Here is a 20065-nt window from a genome sequence, read left to right as displayed (position 1 = left end):
ACGGATAAGTGCTCGCCGCATGGGCGGGTCCGTTTTTGTGATCAGATTCAAGCGGGATTGTTCGAAATTCACTACACCAGAGTTGTGCAGGGCCGCTACACAGGCTTTGATTCCAAGATCAACTTACTTACATTACTTTCCGTGTCCTCTTCTTTCTCATCAAATCTTTCTTCCCCTGTAATTTGAGATCTTTCTTCCCCAGTAGATTGCCCTCTCATTTGCCGCAAGGAGATCTGCGTGGGTGCATGTCAATGTCGACTGTATTCCTACAAGAGAACTTGTTCCAATATGTCGATTTTACCAGATTCTTGATTTTTTTCGCTCTTTTATTAACAGAATCTAGTGCAAGCCTACTCGAGTGAGCTTGAGGCTGGGTACACACGACGTCGGGGTGGTGGTCGCAATAATCTACGAGGGAGTAATAGCAATGTGAGCGCCCGACAGAGAGAAGGAGGCTCCTTGCCGAGCAACGTTAATCATGTGCAGGTAATTATACGGATAAATCAACAACAGGTGCCGCACCCCAAGACACGCTAGACCAAAATCTAGCAACATTAAATTGCAAAATTTATTATTTTGCAACAGCTGTTCCATTGCCAATAAGAAGCTAAAGATGAGTGATTGAAATACATTTCTCATCTATTAGTTACGTATTAATGAGCCATCATCATTGTATTTTCTTCTTGATGATGTAATTATTAGTTCTCGAAGAGGGTGATTTCAAGTTGTTTAAGTACGAGTGAGTAGGGTGGGTTGGGGTAATTTTGAGACACCAACTAGGGGCTAAAGATGAGTAAGAAAATTAATTTTATAAATTATATCACAGTCATGATCGGAATGGTCGTTTTTCTGGTGAATCAGCATAACATAGGAAGTGGGAGGAACAGCTGTTCCATTGCCAATAAGAAGCTAAAGATGAGTGATTGAAATACATTTCTCATCTATTTGTAAACGTATTAATGAGCCATCATCATTGTATTTTCTACTTGATGATGTAATTATACGTCAGACGTCACCCTCATTTTTCCGCTAGAATTAGGATGAAATCCGCCCGGGGCGGCAATCGAAACCGCGACCTAGCGCCTACAAGGCAGACACGCTACCCTTCAAGCTAACTTTGCTGGCAAGTAAGGTTTTTGGTTACAATTATGATGCCCAAGGTAGCTGTTTACTAGAGAAAATGTTCGGGTCAAAAACTTGATTCTTAACGTGCAGGACCCAAGGTAGCTGTTTACTAGAGAAAATGTTCGGGTCAAAAACTTGATTCTTAACGTGCAAGTCGCATACTCTTCAAGGCAAAATAATTATTCTCCTTTCATATCTAGACTGGTCAGCTCCCATGGCGTAGTGGTCACTGCACTCGCCTTGCACGCGGGAGACCCGGGTTCGATTCCCGGCGGGGTCACAGGTCCCATGCTCTTCAAGGCAAAATAATTATTCTCCTTTCATATCTAGACTGCAAAATGTTAGCATACTGCAGTAGTGCAATAGTCCTAAACTAAAATGGACGCAGCACACAAGGGATCAAGAAGAGACCGCCTTAACATAATAATAATAGTATACTGCAAATTGTCTGATTTATGTCGACCCCACTTGAGTGGGAAAAGACTAAGTAATAGAAGAAGAAGACTGCAAATTGTCCGATACACTACAGTAGTTTTGGGTTGAAGGCTACAGAGTATAATTCGCCTGTTCACACTGCAAAAATGAGGGCTGTACAATACTGACTGGTAGTGATGGGTAAATACCCGGGTACTTATTTTTGGGGTAAATACCCTGGGTATTTACCCGGGTAAATACCCAATTTTGTACTTTATAGTAGGTAACAGAAACACTCACTTGTGACTTGAATTAGCGCAAGAATAAAAAGAGGTTGAGAAAACCAAAAGAAAACTAATTATTAGGTAAGTACCTACGAAAAACGAAACTTTACTTCAAATTCTTCAAAAGTTGAAAGTTGTGAGGTCTTGAGAAACAGAAAATTTTTTTTATAAAAATTACAAGTCAAAAATAAACAAAGAATTTATGGTGGGAAAAGGGACGTTTTTATGAAAACTAAAATCCCATCCCCCTACTGTTGTCATGGGATTTTTCTCGAAAAATCTCGTCCTCAACACGCTCCCCTGTGCTAGATCCGTGAAAGTTATGAATTTTATTAAAAAATCTCCAAAGAACTGTATATTAAAAGTGTATAAAAATGTGTAATTTAAAGCTAAAATGCCTGTACATTATCTTCCTAAAATAATCCTAATTTAAATACAATGCCGAGAAGGGTAACAGGTTTTCAATATTGCAAATATTAGGCTTGTCACTAGCTCCCAACTCTTCGCGATACAAATTTAGGCACAATGGCCCCATGGCCCGAACAAGGTAATGAATTAAAATCTATAGATAAAGTAAATGAAATTCGATCTTCTTCATTTGATGAGACTCAACATCAGCCGAAAACGGACCCTCTGGACGACAAAGGAAAACCTGGAAAAGTGGATGATTCCCAGGTAATCTTTTTGCATGAAACCTCAGATCTATTGGCTATTCAGTTTTTTTTGTGCAAGGTTTTTTTTTCCTTGATGAAAAGTTGAAAACAAATTTCGGTCATTCTTCTTGTCAACCGTGTATATCGCTTTGACATTAGGAGATTTTTATTTCAAAGCAAACAAACAAGTGTATTCTATCGTTTATTTCTTACATAACATCTAAACCGTCTACTGAAAGCTCAGTCCTAGAAGAGGTTTTCTATCCTAGGTGATTAGTAAAAGACCTTGTAAATATTGGTTGGCAGTAAAATAGTTGAGTACCTATATAAATAATTAAGATGTAAGATTTTTAGCTAGTCCCGTCCCGTGTTATAATATTTCAATAAACCATGTAAACTTGATGCTATTCAGGACACAAACAATGGCTCAAAGGCCAATGAAAAAACTTTTAACATAAGGAAAGCTATTAATGAACTTTTTTAATTAATTAGTTGATTACAAAGTATTTGTACCCAATTTCATGTCATTACTTGATCAGTCAGTCCATTTGAGTTGAGAAACAATATTTGTACCCAATTTCATGTCATTACTTGATCAGTCAGTCCATTTGAGTTGAGAAACAATCTACAAGAAAAAAGAAAATAGTAAAATGTGTGTGATTGCTAACCTCCATTGTCAGTCTGTGGTTATATCAATAGATTTTGCACTGCAGAGATCCCAAGAGGATATTCTACAATGCTATTCTGATGTCACATTCTACACTTCTTGCATAGTAGATAAAACTATAAAAGTAAATGGTAATTATGCAGAAGTCACATCCATGGAAAAGAAAAGCTCCTTTTTGTATTTAACCTAACCCTATAACACTAATCACTGCTCTAATTGTGAAAACTTCTTCTTGCATTTAACCTAACCCTATAATAACACTGGTTACTGCTTGTTTGTGCCAGTTCCTTTGGTAGCAATATTCCACATACATGACTTCTGCACAAGTACCTAGTAAATACTCAGGTACTTAGTACCATATTTTTTTACTGTACACTGTAGTCCTATTTTTCTTGTGGAATCTGAATTGTGTTATCTGTAATACAAGTAACTATTGATTCCAAATCCCATGTAGAAAATCCTGCTCTGAAATTAAATAAATGCCTTCAGGAGAATCTTTTTTTTTTTTCTTTTTTTTTTTAAAAAAAATCTCTTGGAGGGTTTCAGCAGTCATTATAAATAAGTTCTGTGGTTCATTTGTTTTTAGCTCATTTCCATTTCTACAAGAAAAAATATGGAGTGAGAATTTGGTTTTTGAATATGTGGAATCTTACACAAGGATCAGTTCTTGGTAGTAACAGTACCTATTTTGAAAGCTCAGTCCTAGAAGAGGTTTTCTATCCTAGGTGATTAGTAAAAGACCTTGTAAATATTGGTTGGCAGTAAAATAGTTGAGTATATAAATTTAATAATTAAGATGTAAGATTTTTAGCTAGTCCCGTCCCATGTTATAATATTTCGATAAACCATGTAAATTTGATGCTATTCAGGACACAAACAATGGCTCAAAGGCCAATGAAAAAACTTTTAATATAAGAAAGCTATTAATGAACTTTTTTAATTAATTAGTTGATTACACAATATTTGTACCCAATTTCATGTCATTACTTGATCAGTCAGTCCATTTGAGTTGAGAAACAATATTTGTACCCAATTTCATGTCATTACTTGATCAATCAGTCCATTTGAGTTGAGAAACAATCTACAAGAAAATAGTAAAATGTGTGTGATTGCTAACCTCCATTGTCAGTCTGTGGTTATACCAATAGATTTTGCACTGCAGAGATCCCAAGAGGATATTCTACAATGCTATTCTGATGTCATATTCTACACTTCTTGCATAGTAGATAAAACTATAAAAGTAAATGGTAATTGGTGCAGAATATTGATGGTAGACTTAGTAACTTTGTGAAGGTTCATTTTAAGTGTCTAAACATTTTCATATTTAGATACTTAATTATGCAGAAGTCACGTCCGTGGAAAAGAAAAGCTCCTTTTTGTATTTAACCTAACCCTATAACACCAATCACTGCTCCAATTGTGGAAACTCCTTCTTGCATTTAACCTAACCCTATAATAACACTGGTCACTGCTCGTTTGTGCCAGTTCCTTTGGTAGCAATATTCCACATACATGACTTCTGCACAACTACCAAGTAAATACTCAGGTACTTAGTACCATATTTTTTACTGTAGTCCTATTTTTCTTGTGGATTCTGAATTGTGTTATCTGTAATACAAGTAACTATTGATTCCAAATCCCATGTAGAAAATCCTGGTCTGAAATTAAATAAATGCCTTCAGGAGAATCCTTTTTTTTTAATCTCTTGGAGGGTTTCAGCAGTCATTATAAATAAGTTCTGTGGATCATTTGTTTTTAACTCATTTCCATTTCTACAAGAAAAAATATGGAGTGAATTTAGTTTTTGAATATGTGGAATCTTACACAAGGATCAGTTCTTGGTAGTAACAGTACCTTTGTTCTTGGTGAGCTTTTGGATTATGCAATCAGATTGATTGATTTCAAACTTTTTAGTCTATCAGATTGTTTTTTTCAAGAGCCTCTTTTATAGTGCCTAAGGGTGGGGACTTGAAACTAAGTTAGGTAATTACTTACCTAAACTCAAACTGTGGTTCTGCTCGTACTAAAATGGACCCCATTGTTACTTTGGGAGAACTCATACAGCCCTTTTGTTTGTGAGTTGACTGACCTATTAGGTGTTACTTGGGAACTCTTACTCAACCCAGTCCCTAGCTGTAATCATTTAGGTATAGGTACTTCTAACTGATATTCTGGAACTCATAAAATACATACCTACATACCCTGTTTGAACTGCTGGGCTATAGGAACTTTTTAGTCCAATTCGTGCAGGATAAACAAGGTACCTATATTCCATCACTTAAACCTATTCTATTCCTAATCAACAAGTAGATTTTGTTATTCCAAATATCTAGTCAAATCAGTTCTATTGTAATCACTCGGTAGTTTCAGTGAGTAGCTCTACCTATGATTTTTTTTTTTTTTTTTTTTTTTTTTTTTTTTCGCTTGCATCCTCCTAGTTGACACGGCGGTTTTTAGCTAAATCCCATTTATGGGTGAGCTATTCATTCACATTTTCATGGTAAAATAATAATAATAATGAAAAATCCGGTGTGAACATGACACGACCAACTATCACGACATTAGGGGAGGGGCAATACTAGGACACAGACCACACGAGTCTAATGAAGCAGTTGTTTCATTGGTACGAAATAAAAACGGCGGTGAAACACCCTTTCTTTTTTCCGGTTTGTAATCGGAAACAATCGAAAGACCATCGCAATAGTAATCGCACTACCCAGAGTACAAAACAAAGATATAATAAGTAAAGAAATAAACGCAACAACAGATAAACAAGCGAATAAAAATATGCACACAATCACTTACTTACATTCATATTGTGACAACGAGATAAAAGATAGAAAGATCTTTAGATATTACAACTAGAAAAAAGTCTTGGGAAGCCAGCGGCCATAGCACGTTGAATGTACAAGTTTCCAACGAATCACTGAAGTTAAGTAACGTTCGGCGTGGTTAGTATCCAAATGGGTGACCATCTGGGTAATCGCGTTACTCATATGCTTTTGCACTCGATCCATTTTATAAGGGGAGTTTTTCCGAGTGAGTTCTGCAGTTAAGAAGTCAGTGAATTGTTAGCTCACCCTTAGACCTTGTTACTGCTGGGGTAAAGGGACTTTGCAGTCCTATTCGGGCGGGATAAACAAGGTATATTCTACGCTTTAGGTACCGTTTTTCCCTAGTGAGTTCCACAGGTTACTGACCTCTCCTAATACCGAGGTATATTGAATAGGTAGGTAGTTATTATGGTGAACAGTTAAGGTGCCACACAGTATTGTGTACTGGCCTTGAAGTTGTTACCTATCCAGACGGTTTATCACTTGAAATCAATGTTACTAACATTACAGGGTGACCTAGGAAAAACGAGCTCCCTGCACTACCTACTTTTTGACAGCCATAACTTCTGACCGATTTTGATGAAATTTGGCTATCCAACATAACTCCATACCTACACAAAAAGTCCACTCTGAGACTTAGGTGTTGGGGCGCCTTGAAGTTGTTACCTATCCAGACGGTTTATCACTTGAAATCAATGTTACTAACATTACAGGGTGACCTAGGAAAAACGAGCTCCCCGCACTACCTACTTTTTGACAGCCATAACTTCTGACCGATTTTGATTGAATTTGGCTATCCAGCATAACTCGTAACTCCATACTTACACAAAAAGTCCACTCTGAGGCGTAGGTGTTGGGGCAACATCCCCAAAAGATGGGTTTGAAATCAATGTTACTAACATTACAGGGTGACCTAGGAAAAACGAGCTCCCTGCACTACCTACTTTTTGACAGCCATAACTTCTGACCAATTTTGATTAAATTTAGCTATCCAGCATAACTCATAACTCCATACCTACACTAAAAGCCCACTCTGAGGCGTAGGTGTTGGGGCAACATCCCCAAAAGATGGGTTAACCTTATACGAATTTACGACATTTAGCTAATGTGAATATCATGATTTGCTCCTTTGGACTCGTAAACTTCCTTTTTCTGAGTTGGTTCTCTACAGTTCACCGAATTACTTACTAGTTGATTTTTGCAGGTATTAACGTTCTGCTCCATATCTTGTGTTTCTAGGACCCTCAAATTTACAGAGCTCTCCTTCTCCTGGCGGTGACAAAGAATCGTACTCCGCTCCCTCCAGTTCTCTCCAGCTGAGTACCTCGTACAATTCGGTACGATGTCTCGCTAACACGGACGGTGCCACGCCTAGTACCACAACCAGTACGAACAGTAGCAGTACAGCCACCAATACTACCGCCAAAAGTAAGTATGGGAAGGATACTTTCCGTTTTTGAAAGGAAAATTCAATGACTGTAATAATTTAGGGCTAGGCACAACAATTCCCTAGTTGAAGTCTGTTTACAAATTAAGCCTAGGCACTACAATTTCGTATTTGAATTGAACATTATGAATGTATTTGTAAAATTGTGTAATCTCCCTATCACAGAAAGGTATCATTTAAACTTACATTTAGAATCAGAGACTTCTGTTGAATGGGACAGACTGTAGGTAGGTATTTTCCTTGCCGTTTATCAACATGTATATCAATGTTTAGTATAGCTATTGTGTTCATGTACCTATCTCTGAACTCAAGTGTATAGTTGAGTCACACGGAAATATAATTACTGCATTACTTACTGCTTGGTTACCATCAGCTATTATTCAGAGGTAGAACGTTGGACTTGTAGTCTAGGGGTCTAGGGTTCGAGTCAGAATCTCTGAACTCAAGTGTATAGTTGAGTCATACGGAAATATAATTACCTATTGCATTACTTACTGCTTGACTACCAGGTGACCCGAAAATCATGAATTTGTGGTGGTATTGGCATGAATAGGTATTTGTGGTGAAGCTGACAGTTTCCTAACTATTTTTTGGATTTGATAGAAAGAGAAAAAAAGTTCAATAGACTGTAACTCGGCGGTCTTATCGTCCCGAAATCGAAGAGAGAAAGAAGGCAGGACAGGAGAAAGTCAGCCGTTCCGAAAGCCTATTCCGTTTAGGGTAAAGTTCGCCTCGGGCGGGAACTGAACCCGCGACCTAGCGCTTTCAAGGCAGACGCGCTACCAACCAAGCTAACTAGACTGGCTGAGAGCAAAAGCCCTATGCTCTCCGCTCGACTCCGTTTTTACCGTATGAAATGGTTGACATAAAAAAAAAGAAAATAAATGCCTTTTCTTTGTGTTATCGTACCATGCTGGCACAGGTCGCTATGCGCATTTATATTACGTACCTAGCTACTTTTTTCCAACCCGAAAATCATGAATTCATTAGGTATTTGTGGTGAAGCTGACAGTTTCCTAACTATTTTTTGGATTTGATAGAAAAAGAAAAAAAGTTCAATAGACTGTAACTCGGCGGTCTTATCGTCCCGAAATCGAAGAGAGAAAGAAGGCAGGACAGGACAAAAGCCAGCCATTGCGAAAGCCTATTCCGTTTAGGGTAAAGTTCGCCTCGGGCGGGTACTGAACCCGCGACCTAGCGCTTTCAAGGCAGACGCGCTACCAACCAAGCTAACTAGACTGACTGAGAGCAAAAGCCCTATGCTCTCCGCTCGACTCCGTTTTTACCGTATGAAATGGTTGACATAAAAAAAGAAAATAAATGCCTTTTCTTTGTGTTATCGTACCATGCTGGCACAGGTCGCCTTGCGCATTTATATTACGTACCTAGCTACTTTTTTTCTCAGGTCAACTCAAAGCTCTTCTAGACGAGGCCATCACCTATAAGAACCCCAAGGATCGGGAATTCAAAAGTGAACTGTTCAAGGTGAGTTCACACTCGAGATGTATTGTGCCTCCTTGAGAAAAAAAATTTCCAAAGGAATGATTGATATTACTGTGTTTCGATTGCAAATTAAAATTTCAAAGGGTTACTTTCTGCTGTTCTCGTGTTGATCCAGCACCTAAATGGGAAATATTGTGTCTTCTCTCGCCCATCTGATGAGGGACTATAAGAACCCCAAGGATCGGGAATTCAAAAGTGAACTGTTCAAGGTGAGTCCACACTTGAGATGTATTGTGCCTCCTTGAGAAAAAAGATTTCCAAAGGAATGATTGATATTACTGTGTTTTGATTGCAAATTAAAATTTCAAAGGGTTACTTTCTGGTGTTCTCGTGTTGATTCAGCACCTAAATGGGAAATATTGTGTCTTCTCTCGCCCATCTGATGAGGGATAATAAGAACCCCAAGGATCGGGAATTCAAAAGTGAACTGTTCAAGGTGAGTCCACACTTGAGATGTATTGTGCCTCCTTGAGAAAAAAGTAAAAAAGATTTCCAAAGGAATGATTGATATTACTGTGTTTCGATTGCAAATTAAAATTTCAACGGGTTACTTTCTGGTGTTCTCGTGTTGATTCAGCACCTTAATGGGAAGTATCGTGTCTCTTCTCGCCCATCTGATGAGGGATATACTACGGTATGGGCATGCTACGGCACGGACCACACGAATCTAATTGTAGCAGTTGTTTCATTTCTACGAAATAATAGAATAGAATATATGTACCTTGTTTATCCTGCTCGAATAGGACTGAAAAGTCCCTTTACCCCAGCAGTCTAAACAAGGTCTCGTAGGTAGGGTGGGTTGGGGTAATTTTGAGACACCAACTAGGGGCTAAAGATGAGTGATTGAAATACATTTCTCATCTATTTGTAAACGTATTATTGAGCCATCATCATTGTATTTTCTACTTGATGATGTAATTATTAGTTCTTGAAGAGGGTAATTTCAAGTTGAATAAGTTCGAGTAAGTAGGGTGGATTGGGGTAATTTTGAGACACCAACTATAGGGGCTCGCCTGATAATCAGGAGAGCGCCGGTTCAATCCCAGCCGAGACGGAATTTTATTCGCAACATTGTTTGAGAATTTTGCCACGTAATTAATAGAGGTCTTAAGGGTTGGATGGTAGAGAATGCCTAACTTCGTCTAATGGTTCCCTTCCACTCAAGAATCCACTCTTCTGTTATGATTTATACTCTCAGGTCCATCAGCATAAGGCCAGCCGCTCACTATCAGGTAGACCTGACAGGTACGGCTGAAAAGGTTCGCCTGTAAGGTCTACCTGATACCTGATGAGCACACACACTATCAGGTACGGCTGAAAAGGTTCGCCTGTCAGGTCTACCTGATACCTGATGAGCACACACACTATCAGGTACGGCTGAAAAGGTTCGCCTGTAAGGTCTACCTGATACCTAATCAGCACGCACGCACTATCAGGTAGACCTGACAGGTACGGCTGAAAAGGTCCACCTGATAGTTAGTGGTTGCCCTAACACACAGACATACAATGACAATAATGATAATGCATATATATTATTTAAGTGAGAATGATTATGACTGGGGTAAGGTGCTTCCCAATAGTGAGTGTAATTAACTGATGAGTAGTACCTACCTACCTACCTACCTGTTCCCAGATAATTCGACAGAGGTTAACTAACATACAACCTGATACCTAATGAGCACGCACGCACTATCAGGGAGACCTGACAGGTACGGCTGAAAAGGTCCGCCTGTCAGGTCCACCTATGAGTTAGTGGTTGCCCTAATGATAATGCAGATATTTAAGTGAGAATGAGTAAGGTTCTTCCCAATAGCGAGTGTAATTAACTGAAATAACTGATTAGTAGTACCTAGTACCTACCTGATCCCAGATAATTCCACACAGGTTAACTAGTTCCACTCCAAACTTGGATCTATACAGGGTGTTTAGAAAAGAAGTGCACACCCGGCTGTACATAGGAGTCGACCAGTCATTTTTCTTTCTTCAATAATTATAGATTATAATAATAAAAAAGAAAAATTTATGGTAAAACAGTAAAGTCTGTACAAAGTTAAAAAAAAAAAAAGCCAGCCTGGTGCCTGGTTAGCTTGGAAGGTACGCGCCTGCCTTGTAAGCGCTAGGTCACGGGTTCGATTTCCGCCCGGAGTGGATTTTATCCTGAACGGATAATGTTCGTTCTCGGAACGGCTAGCGGCTGGCTTTCTCCTATCTTGTCCTCCTTCTCTCTTCGATTTACGGACGATAAGAACTTAGCAGCTACAGTTTTCTCTATCAATCAATCAATCCTCTTTAAAAAAATGTCATTCCAAAGGAACTTTTGGGTCATACTGTAGTGTACTGTGTAGTACTTAACTGGCACCTATTAGTGTTGGTTGAGCTACGACTCACTTAGATTTCTCATTCGGAATTACTTGCTAATTTTTTTACAGACGCAATTATTACCAAGCTTCATCCAGATCTTTATCTTTAGTTGACACGGCGGTTTTTAGCTAAATCCCATTTATGGGTGAGCTATTCATTCTCATTTTCATGGTAAAATAATAATAATAATGAAAAATCCGGTGTGAACATCACACGACCAACTATCACGACATTAGGGGAGGGGCAAGACTACGACACAGACCACACGAGTCTAATGAAGCAGTTGTTTCATTGGTACGAAATAAAAACGGCGGTGAAACACCTTTTTTTTCGTTTTGTAATCGGAAATAATCGAAAGACCATCGCAATAGTAATCGCACAACCCAAAGTACAAAACAAAGATATAATAAGTAAATAAATAAACGCAACAACAGATAATCAAGCGAATAAAAATATGCACACAATCACTTACTTACATTCATATTGTGACAATGAGATAAAAGATAGAAAGATCTTTAGATATTACAATTAGAAAAAAGTCTTGGGAAGCCAGCGGCCGTAGCACGTTGAATGTACAAGTTTTCAACGAATCACTGAACTTAAGCAACGTTCGGCGTGGTTAGTATCCAAATGGGTGACCATCTGGGTAATCGCATTACTTATATGCTTCTGCACTCGATCCATTTTATAAGGGGAGTTTTTCCGAGTGAGTTCTGCAGTTAAGAAGTCAGTGAATTGTCAGCTCACCCTTAGACCTTGTTTAGACTGCTGGGGTAAAGGGACTTTGCAGTCCTATTCGGGCGGGATAAACAAGGTATATTCTATTCTATAGGGCCGTTTTTCCCGAATGACAGGCAGGATAAACAAGGTATATTCTACGCTATAGGGACCGTTTTGCCCTAGTGAGTTCCACAGGTTACTGACCTCTCCTAATACCGAGGTAGGGTACCTAAGTGTACCATTTATTCGCCCACCTAAAAAACGTACGTGTGTGTGTGTGTGTGTGTGTGTGTGTGTGTGTGTGTGTGTGTGTGTGTGTGTAAATAAAATATCTCGAGAACGTTAAGAGCTAGAGACTTGAAATTTGGTATGTACATGTCAAATGTGACAAGGACGCGACACGAAACTTTTGGTTAAGATCGGTGCAACGGTTGGCGGCATTTTACCACTTTTTGGTCTAGTTAACAATATCTCGGGAACAGTATAAGCTAGAGACTTGAAATTTGGTATGTAGTTCACAAATGTGACAAGGATGCAACAGAAAACGTTTAGTTGAGATGGTTGCTGCGCTTGGCGGTATTTTGACCGCTTTTTGGCGGTTTTTGACTGTTTTTTGGTGGTTTTCAGCTATACCGACTAAACGGTTAGAGATATTGTAAAAGTGTGGCTATAAGAACAAGAACACCCAAAATAAGCATCATTCAATAGGATGAGGAAAGTCGTGTGATGGTCACACCAGATTTTTTTTTTTTTTTAGCATTTTAATTATCTTTTCTGTTGGTCTTTATTTCAGTGGCTGAAGCTGGATGAGTTAATGGAGCAGGAGAGACAAATCAGACTACGCATGACCAGCAGGGCGGGAGTTCTGGCTCTCATGTTGCACTCCACGTACAACCACGAGCTTATGGATAAAATGAAACAGGCTGAAGATGATCATAGCTACACTTAATGATAAGACAATCTTCAAAAGAGGGAAAATTCCGAGAGAGATTTAAAAATAATAATAAAGGTTTGATAGCGGGATCTGTAACTGCCAAGGTCTAATTGTCCCGAAATCGAAGAGAGAAGGAAGACAGGGTAGGACAAAGCCAGCCGTTCCGAGAACGAACCTTATCCCATCAGGATAAAGTCCGCCTTGAGCGGGAATCGAACCCGCGGCCTAGCGCTTACAAGGCAGACGCGCTACCAACCCAGATAATACTAGGCTGCCTATTCGGTGCGGTGCTGCGTGTCCTGAGCTTAAAATGCCTGTGGGCTCTTGCACATTGGAAGTGTACGTATAGTCCCGACCTCGACAGAACTAGACCCAAGTGGGTTCTAATTTCTTCCCCCTGTTTGGTCAGGTACTACCGCCTCGTCTACAAGAGTGGGGTCTCACGCCCTGTCAGGCTGAGCTGAATAACACCGCTCAGCTGGAGAAGGTACGAGCCGCTCAGACCGGGGTCCGGGACATTCTCCGAGAACTTATAGTCCCGCGACTGTCAGTAACGCGGAGTCTGAATTTTTTCTCAAGGCGTGTGTATAGGATGTAATGTAAATTTAAAGTAAGAATAGGTAATAATGAAGAAAAATATATTAGTAAGCAGGTATTAAATTAGTTTTAAATAAACGGATAGGTACCTAAAGAAGTTTTTGAAATGAGGTTTTTATTCAGCTCTTTTCCTCGAAGATTAAAGCCATCTTTCTTTTTATTATTTTCATTCCAAAGTCCTGTACTAATTGGCCTATCCCGTGCCTTTTTACGACCACTCGTCCATTTACTGTCAACGTAGCTCGTAGCTTAACAGAAAGGATGAGACTATCCTTTTCGAGTGTTGGAACAGCGATCGGCGAAAATGAACAAAGTGTTAACGCGACTTGCGTTATCCAAAGAGAAATCATCACGGAGGTCCGAACAGTGGATACTTTACTGAAGGCTTGAAAGTGAAGCTGATTACTCAGCGAAAAATGAAAACCAAATCACAAAAGGTTTTCTTTTTCCTTTTTTTTAAAAGAGTTTTGATAGAGGAAACTGTAACATTAAAAGTCTTATCGTCCCGAAATCCAAGAGAGAATGAAGACAGGGTAGGAGAAAACCAGCCAATCCAAGAACAACCCTATGTGTTTAGGATAAAATTCGCCCGGGGAGGGAATCGAACCCGCGGCCTAGCGCTTTCAAGATAGACCTGGTACCCTCCAAGCTTATCTAGGCTGGTTCAAATCCATTCTTGGATTTTGCACTCTACTTTGGTAACCACTGGTTTTTCATGACCTATTAGGTGTTACTTGGGAACTCTTACTCAACCCAGTCCCTAGCTGTAATCATTTAGGTATAGGTACTTCTAACTGATATTCTCGAACTCATAAAATACATACCTACATACCCTGTTTGAACTGCTGGGCTATACTAGGTGGGTTGAAATGATAAACATATACTTCTTCACTATTTGGGCTATAAATAAATTGGGCTTTGCTGGGCTATAAAAACTTTTTAGTCCAATTCGTGCAGGATAAACAAGGTACCTAATCAACATGTAGATTTTGTTATTCCAAATATCTAGTCAAATCAGTTCTATTGTAATCACTTGGTAGTTTCAGTGAGTAGCTCTACCTCCTACCTATGACTTAAACATAATTATGCATCCATAATAGTTAACCCCTTTGGTGTCTGATGTAAATACAGTTTAAATTGGTCACCATAGGGTTAAACCTCAGTTGTTGGTACAGTCTGTTTCATTTAGCTTGAGACCTTTTGAAAGGAATGAGTTTTCAGTAAAGTACAGTTTGTTCCATTTAGCTTGAGACCTTTTGAAAGGAATAATTTGTCAAAAGACAATATTCAGGAACTTTGTATTACCAGTGCCCTAAATTACCAAAGTATGGAAAAGTATCTTACAAGTGTAATAGCCAATGGAAAAGTAGAATTTTGAATTTGGATGAATCATATCGAAATATGGAATTGTAAATACTTTTCCATACTTTGGTGATTTTGGGCACATGTAGCTTGGGAAAAATAAATTGACTGACCAAGTCGTGATTTAAAATTGGACATACCTACTGTGTGATTGACTTGTATTAATTAAAAATTCATTACCATTGAGGCAATCCAGTCCTGCTGGCTTTTCCTGGCCCCACAGACTTATGTGTGGCGTATGGTACAGGTGGGCCAATAAATGGTACGTTTTTTAGGTGGGCGAATAAATGGTACAGTTACCCTATATTGAATAGGTAGGTAGTTATAATATGGTGAACAGTTAAGGTGCCACACAGTATTGTGTACTGACCTTGAAGTTGTTACCTATCCAGACGGTTTGTCACTTGAAATCAATGTTACTAACATTACAGGGTGACCTAGGAAAAACGAGCTCCCTGCACTACCTACAGCCATAACTTCTGACCGATTTTGATGAAATTTGGCTATCCAGCATAACTCATAACTCCATACCTACACAAAAAGTCCACTCTGAGACTTAGGTGTTGGGGAATGTGAGGAGGTAACCTGTAAAACCCCCATCACTAAAAACCCAATCAGTTATTCAGTGACATAGAATTCATAGAAAACTTATCAAACAATTTTTTTCTATCTGAATGGGACAGACCAGTTGTATTTTACTTTTAGAATTTCACCTCTTCTGAAGCTCTCCTTTTCCGTCTTTTTGGTGTGATAGCGCCCGTACTAATCCTTGGGCCAGCCACACACTAGCTGGTAGTGTGTGTGCTCCTCAGATATCAGGTAGACCTGACAGGTCGATCTGTTCAGGCGTACCTGTCAGGCCGATCTGTTCAGGCGTACCTGTCAGGTCCACCTGATAGTGAGTGGCCGGCTATAAGAAAGTCCAGATGTTGCGCCATCGGAATCATTTCCGTACTTTCCGTTTACGACATTTAGCTAATGTGAATATCATGATTTGCTCCTTTGGACTCGTAAACTTCCTTTTTCTGAGTTGGTTCTCTACAGTTCACCAAATTACTTACTAGTTGATTTTTGCAGGTATTAACGTTCTGCTCCATATCTTGTGTTTCCAGGATCCTCAGTACTTTCCGTTTTTGAAAGGAAAATTCAATGACTGTAATAATTTAGGGCTAGGCACAACAATTCCCTAGTTGAAGTCTGTTTACAAATCAAGCCTAGGCACTACAATTTCGTATTTGAACGACGAGGCCATCACCTATAAGAACCCCAAGGATCGGGAATTCAAAAGTGAACTGTTCAAGGTGAGTCCACACTTGAGATGTATTGTGCTTGCCTTCTTGAGAAAAAAGATTTCCAAAGGAATGATTGATATTATACTGTGTTTCGATTGCAAATTGAAATTTCAAAGGGTTACTTTCTGGTGTTCTCGTGTTGATTCAGCACCTAAATGGGAAGTATCGTGTCTCTTCTCGCCCATCTGATGAGGGATATACTACGAGATGGGCATGCTACGACACGGACCACACGAATCTAATTGTAGCAGTTGTTTCATTTCTACGAAAGAATAGAATAGAATATATGTACCTTGTTTATCTTGCCCGAATAGGACTGAAAAGTCCTTTTACCCCAGCAGTCTAAACAAGGTCTCGTAAATATATTTGTTGGGTTAAAATTGAAGTTTTTCTCTTCCCCCTCAGGAATTACTTCAAGAAGTGGAGGCGGACGACAAGGCCGACACTTCTGGCGGCAACAACTCCACTGGCGGCAGTTCCGCCAAGAACCCGATCCATAGTGCCACCAGTAGCGCTCGCTTCAATCGGAACCATCGCCGCCAACAGCAGATATCGTCGGGCCGACACATTAGCGAGCGAAACAAGAGTGGGGGCTCGCTACAGGTAATACAAGGGTGGGCGGAATTTTTCTTTTCATAGGTATTAAAACCATAGATCCAGGAGGTCGATATAAAACTTTTTTACTCTATGAACATACCTAATATGCCCGCAAATACTTCCTAACCGAGAGTCCAAGAGATCGAGGAAAAGCTGTTGCTATCAAGAATGTTTGACAGCTTTAATTTTTCGTTTGAGGCGCTTTAACTTTGGAATACCAGGTCGCACGCCGGTTTTAGGTTATATTAGATGGTAGGTATAATGATAATGATAATGATAATGATAATGATAATGATAATGATAATGATAATGATAATGATAATGATAATGATAATAATAATGATAATGGTAATGCAGATATTTAAGTAAGTGAGAATGATTATGACTGGGGTAAGGTGCTTCCCAATAGCGAGTGTAATTAACTGATTAGTAGCACCTACCTACCTACCTGATCCCAGATAATTCCACACAGGATCCAAGCAGGTCTTACACTATTTCATTTTGTATTTTCTTACTTTTTATTTTTATTATTATCTTACTCTCTTTTCTGCTGTATTTTTTTTTTCTTTTTTTTTAAATTCAAGCAAGGTTTTAATTTATAAAAAAAAATACACCTATTTTGTACCAAATACATAAGACCTTGTTTAGACTGCGGGAGTAAAGGAACTTTCCAGTCTCATTCTGGCAGTATAAACAGGGTATATTCTATTCTATTCTAGTTTTTAATTTTTGTGTAGGTAGTAGGTAGTTAGGTAAAATTTCATTTCTTACGGCCCTTGGGCTTCGTCCGATTTTTTTTTTTTTCCTGAATGTCCTGTAGGCAGTGTAATTTTATTGAGAGTGTTCCCACTTACGCATGACACGATTTTTTCCGAACGGCAAGTGTGAACGGGTCTTACAAATACATTATTTAGTCTAACAGGACTGAAAAGTCCTTTTTTGCCGGCACTTCAAATAAAATCTTGTTTGTTGGGTGCAAATTTTCGCATGACACGATTTTTTCCGAACGGCAAGTGTGAACGGGTCTTACAAATACATTATTTAGTCTAACAGGACTGAAAAGTCCTTTTTTTTGCCGGCCTTCGAATAAAATCTTGTTTATTGGGTGCGAATTTCGGTGTGTAATTAACAAAGCCGCGTCCAGACGCAATTATTACCAAGCTTCATCCAGATCTTTATCTTTCACAGGGAGTGTCGGGTCCGTCAACCAGTCTGTTTGACGAGTACAAACGAAGTCGAGACATCATCCCCACCACCGAGGACAAAGTATCATCCGAATCCGGCCTTTGTACGGACTATAGCAGCTCTACCAATACACACAGTCGTAAGGTAAGAGTAGAATTCGGCCTTTGCCCAGATGGTCACACATCCGAATATCAAACTCGCGTACCATTGTTTAACCTAAGTGATCTATTTATTGGGAACTGCATTAATCGTGCTATCGCCACTGGCTTAACAACATGTGGTTAACAAAGTCCCCTTTCTAAAGAAATAGCAAAGGTTGAGAGCGAAGGGCTCGTACAAATTTTATAGCCAAAACCAAATGTCAGCCCAAAGCAATCACTTTAAGGTTGATTGAGAGGCTGACGACAAATGCCGACCCTCTCTGAACACGGGAGGAGGAGGAGGAGGAGAAGAAAATAAATATTTGATTGAAGACTCGGTAACTTAGTGAAGGTCTATTGAAGATAACGAATCCTACTTCACTTTTTAGCCCGTCCTCCCCTTATTATTACGATAGTAATAAAAAAAGGTATAAGTAAGGGACGGGCTATTGTATTCGCTTCGGTGTCTGTCTGTCTGTCTGTCCCCATAGAAGGACTTATCCAAACCTGGTCGACCTATATATCAAATTAAAGGTCTTTTTACCAGGAACACGAAAATGGTGGTGCAAATTTTGTCCAGAAAACCATAAAGCCAAAAAAAAAACCAAAAAAATATAAAAAAAAATACACCTATTTTGTACCAAATACATAAGACCTTGTTTAGACTGCGGGAGTAAAGGAACTTTCCAGTCTCATTCTGGTAGTATAAACAGGGTATATTCTATTCTATTCTAGTTTTTAATTTTTGTGTAGGTAGTTAGGTAAAATCTCATTTCTTAGGGCCCTTGGGTTTCGTCCGATTTTTTTTACTTTCTATTTTTCCTGAATGTCCTGTAGGCAGTGTAATTTTATTGAGAGTGTTCCCACTTACGCATGACATTTCGTTTGTTGGTGCGCAAGCGTTTCTGCGCATTTTTACGTGAAGTCTGACGTCACAACTCTTTGAACTTTTTCAATAGAACGGCAATAAAAAATTGAATTTTTGACCTTTTAAAGTTACTTTCTCGGAGTTTTGACCTCAGATTTGGATTTTTCACAACGTTTTACGTAGGAATCGACCTTTTATTAATAATATTTTCCCAATTGCAACTCCTCCATTGTCCGATACACTATAGTAGTTTTGGGTTGAAGGCTACATAGTATAATCCGCCTGTTCACACTGCAAAATGAGGGCTGTACAATACTGACTGGTAAATAGGAGTTTTCAGTTTTGCTGTCAAAGTATATGTAATACTGCAGTAGTGCAATAGTCCTGAACTAAATGGACGCAGCACACAAGGGATCAAGAAAAGACCGCCTTAACATAATAATAATAATAATAGTATACCGCAAATTGTCTGATTTATGTCGACCCCACTTGAGTGGGAAAAGACCAAGTAAAAGAAGAAGAAGACTGTTGTCCGATACACTACAGTATGTTTTAAGTTGAAGGCTACATAATATAATCCGCCTGTTCACACTGCAAAATGAGGGCTGTACAATACTGACTGGTAAATGGGAGTTTTCAGTTTTGCTCTCAAAGTATATCTATGCTCTTTCTCCTATCACTGAAGAAATATTCACACATGGCTTTGTACATAGGTATATTGCGATATTTCCCATGGCAACATGTCACATAGATAAGGAAGAGTTCATATCATATCAGCTCCTCTATAAATCATATATTGATAATATTTCTAGATTTTGCGGAATTAACACTATTAACAGAGTGGGGGGGGGGAATTCCGAAACAGTTTTTTCGAATATTAACTTATTTAAAAAAAAAATAAAAAAATCCCTTCTTTTTCTTCCTATTATTGCAAATTTGTATTGGAGCCATTGCAAAAAGCTGTAAATGTCAAAAAGCTGTGGAAGTTTTTTTTTTTTTTTTTTTTTTTTTTAAAAAGGGGTTTTAACAAAAAAGTTTTTTTTTTCGTTTATCCAAATATTATTTTCCAAGGGTTTACAAAA

General features: G+C 38.8%; 2 long non-coding RNA genes across 2 annotated transcripts; both read left to right on the top strand.

The window, feature by feature from the left end:
* Window positions 1-26: 26 nt before the first annotated feature.
* On the top strand, window positions 27-18110 carry LOC113468076. The gene is made up of 2 exons (XR_003391939.1): window positions 27-486; window positions 17979-18110. It is a non-coding gene; the product is annotated as an uncharacterized LOC113468076 (long non-coding RNA).
* LOC113468077 lies at window positions 16143-16741 on the top strand. The gene is made up of 2 exons (XR_003391940.1): window positions 16143-16202; window positions 16599-16741. It is a non-coding gene; the product is annotated as an uncharacterized LOC113468077 (long non-coding RNA).
* Window positions 18111-20065: the final 1955 nt, after the last annotated feature.

This window comes from Diaphorina citri, unplaced genomic scaffold (genome assembly GCF_000475195.1).
Source record: "Diaphorina citri unplaced genomic scaffold, Diaci psyllid genome assembly version 1.1 scaffold639, whole genome shotgun sequence".
NCBI classification, from domain to species: Eukaryota; Metazoa; Arthropoda; class Insecta; order Hemiptera; family Psyllidae; genus Diaphorina; species Diaphorina citri.
This window is presented reverse-complemented; position numbering and strand designations above follow the sequence as displayed.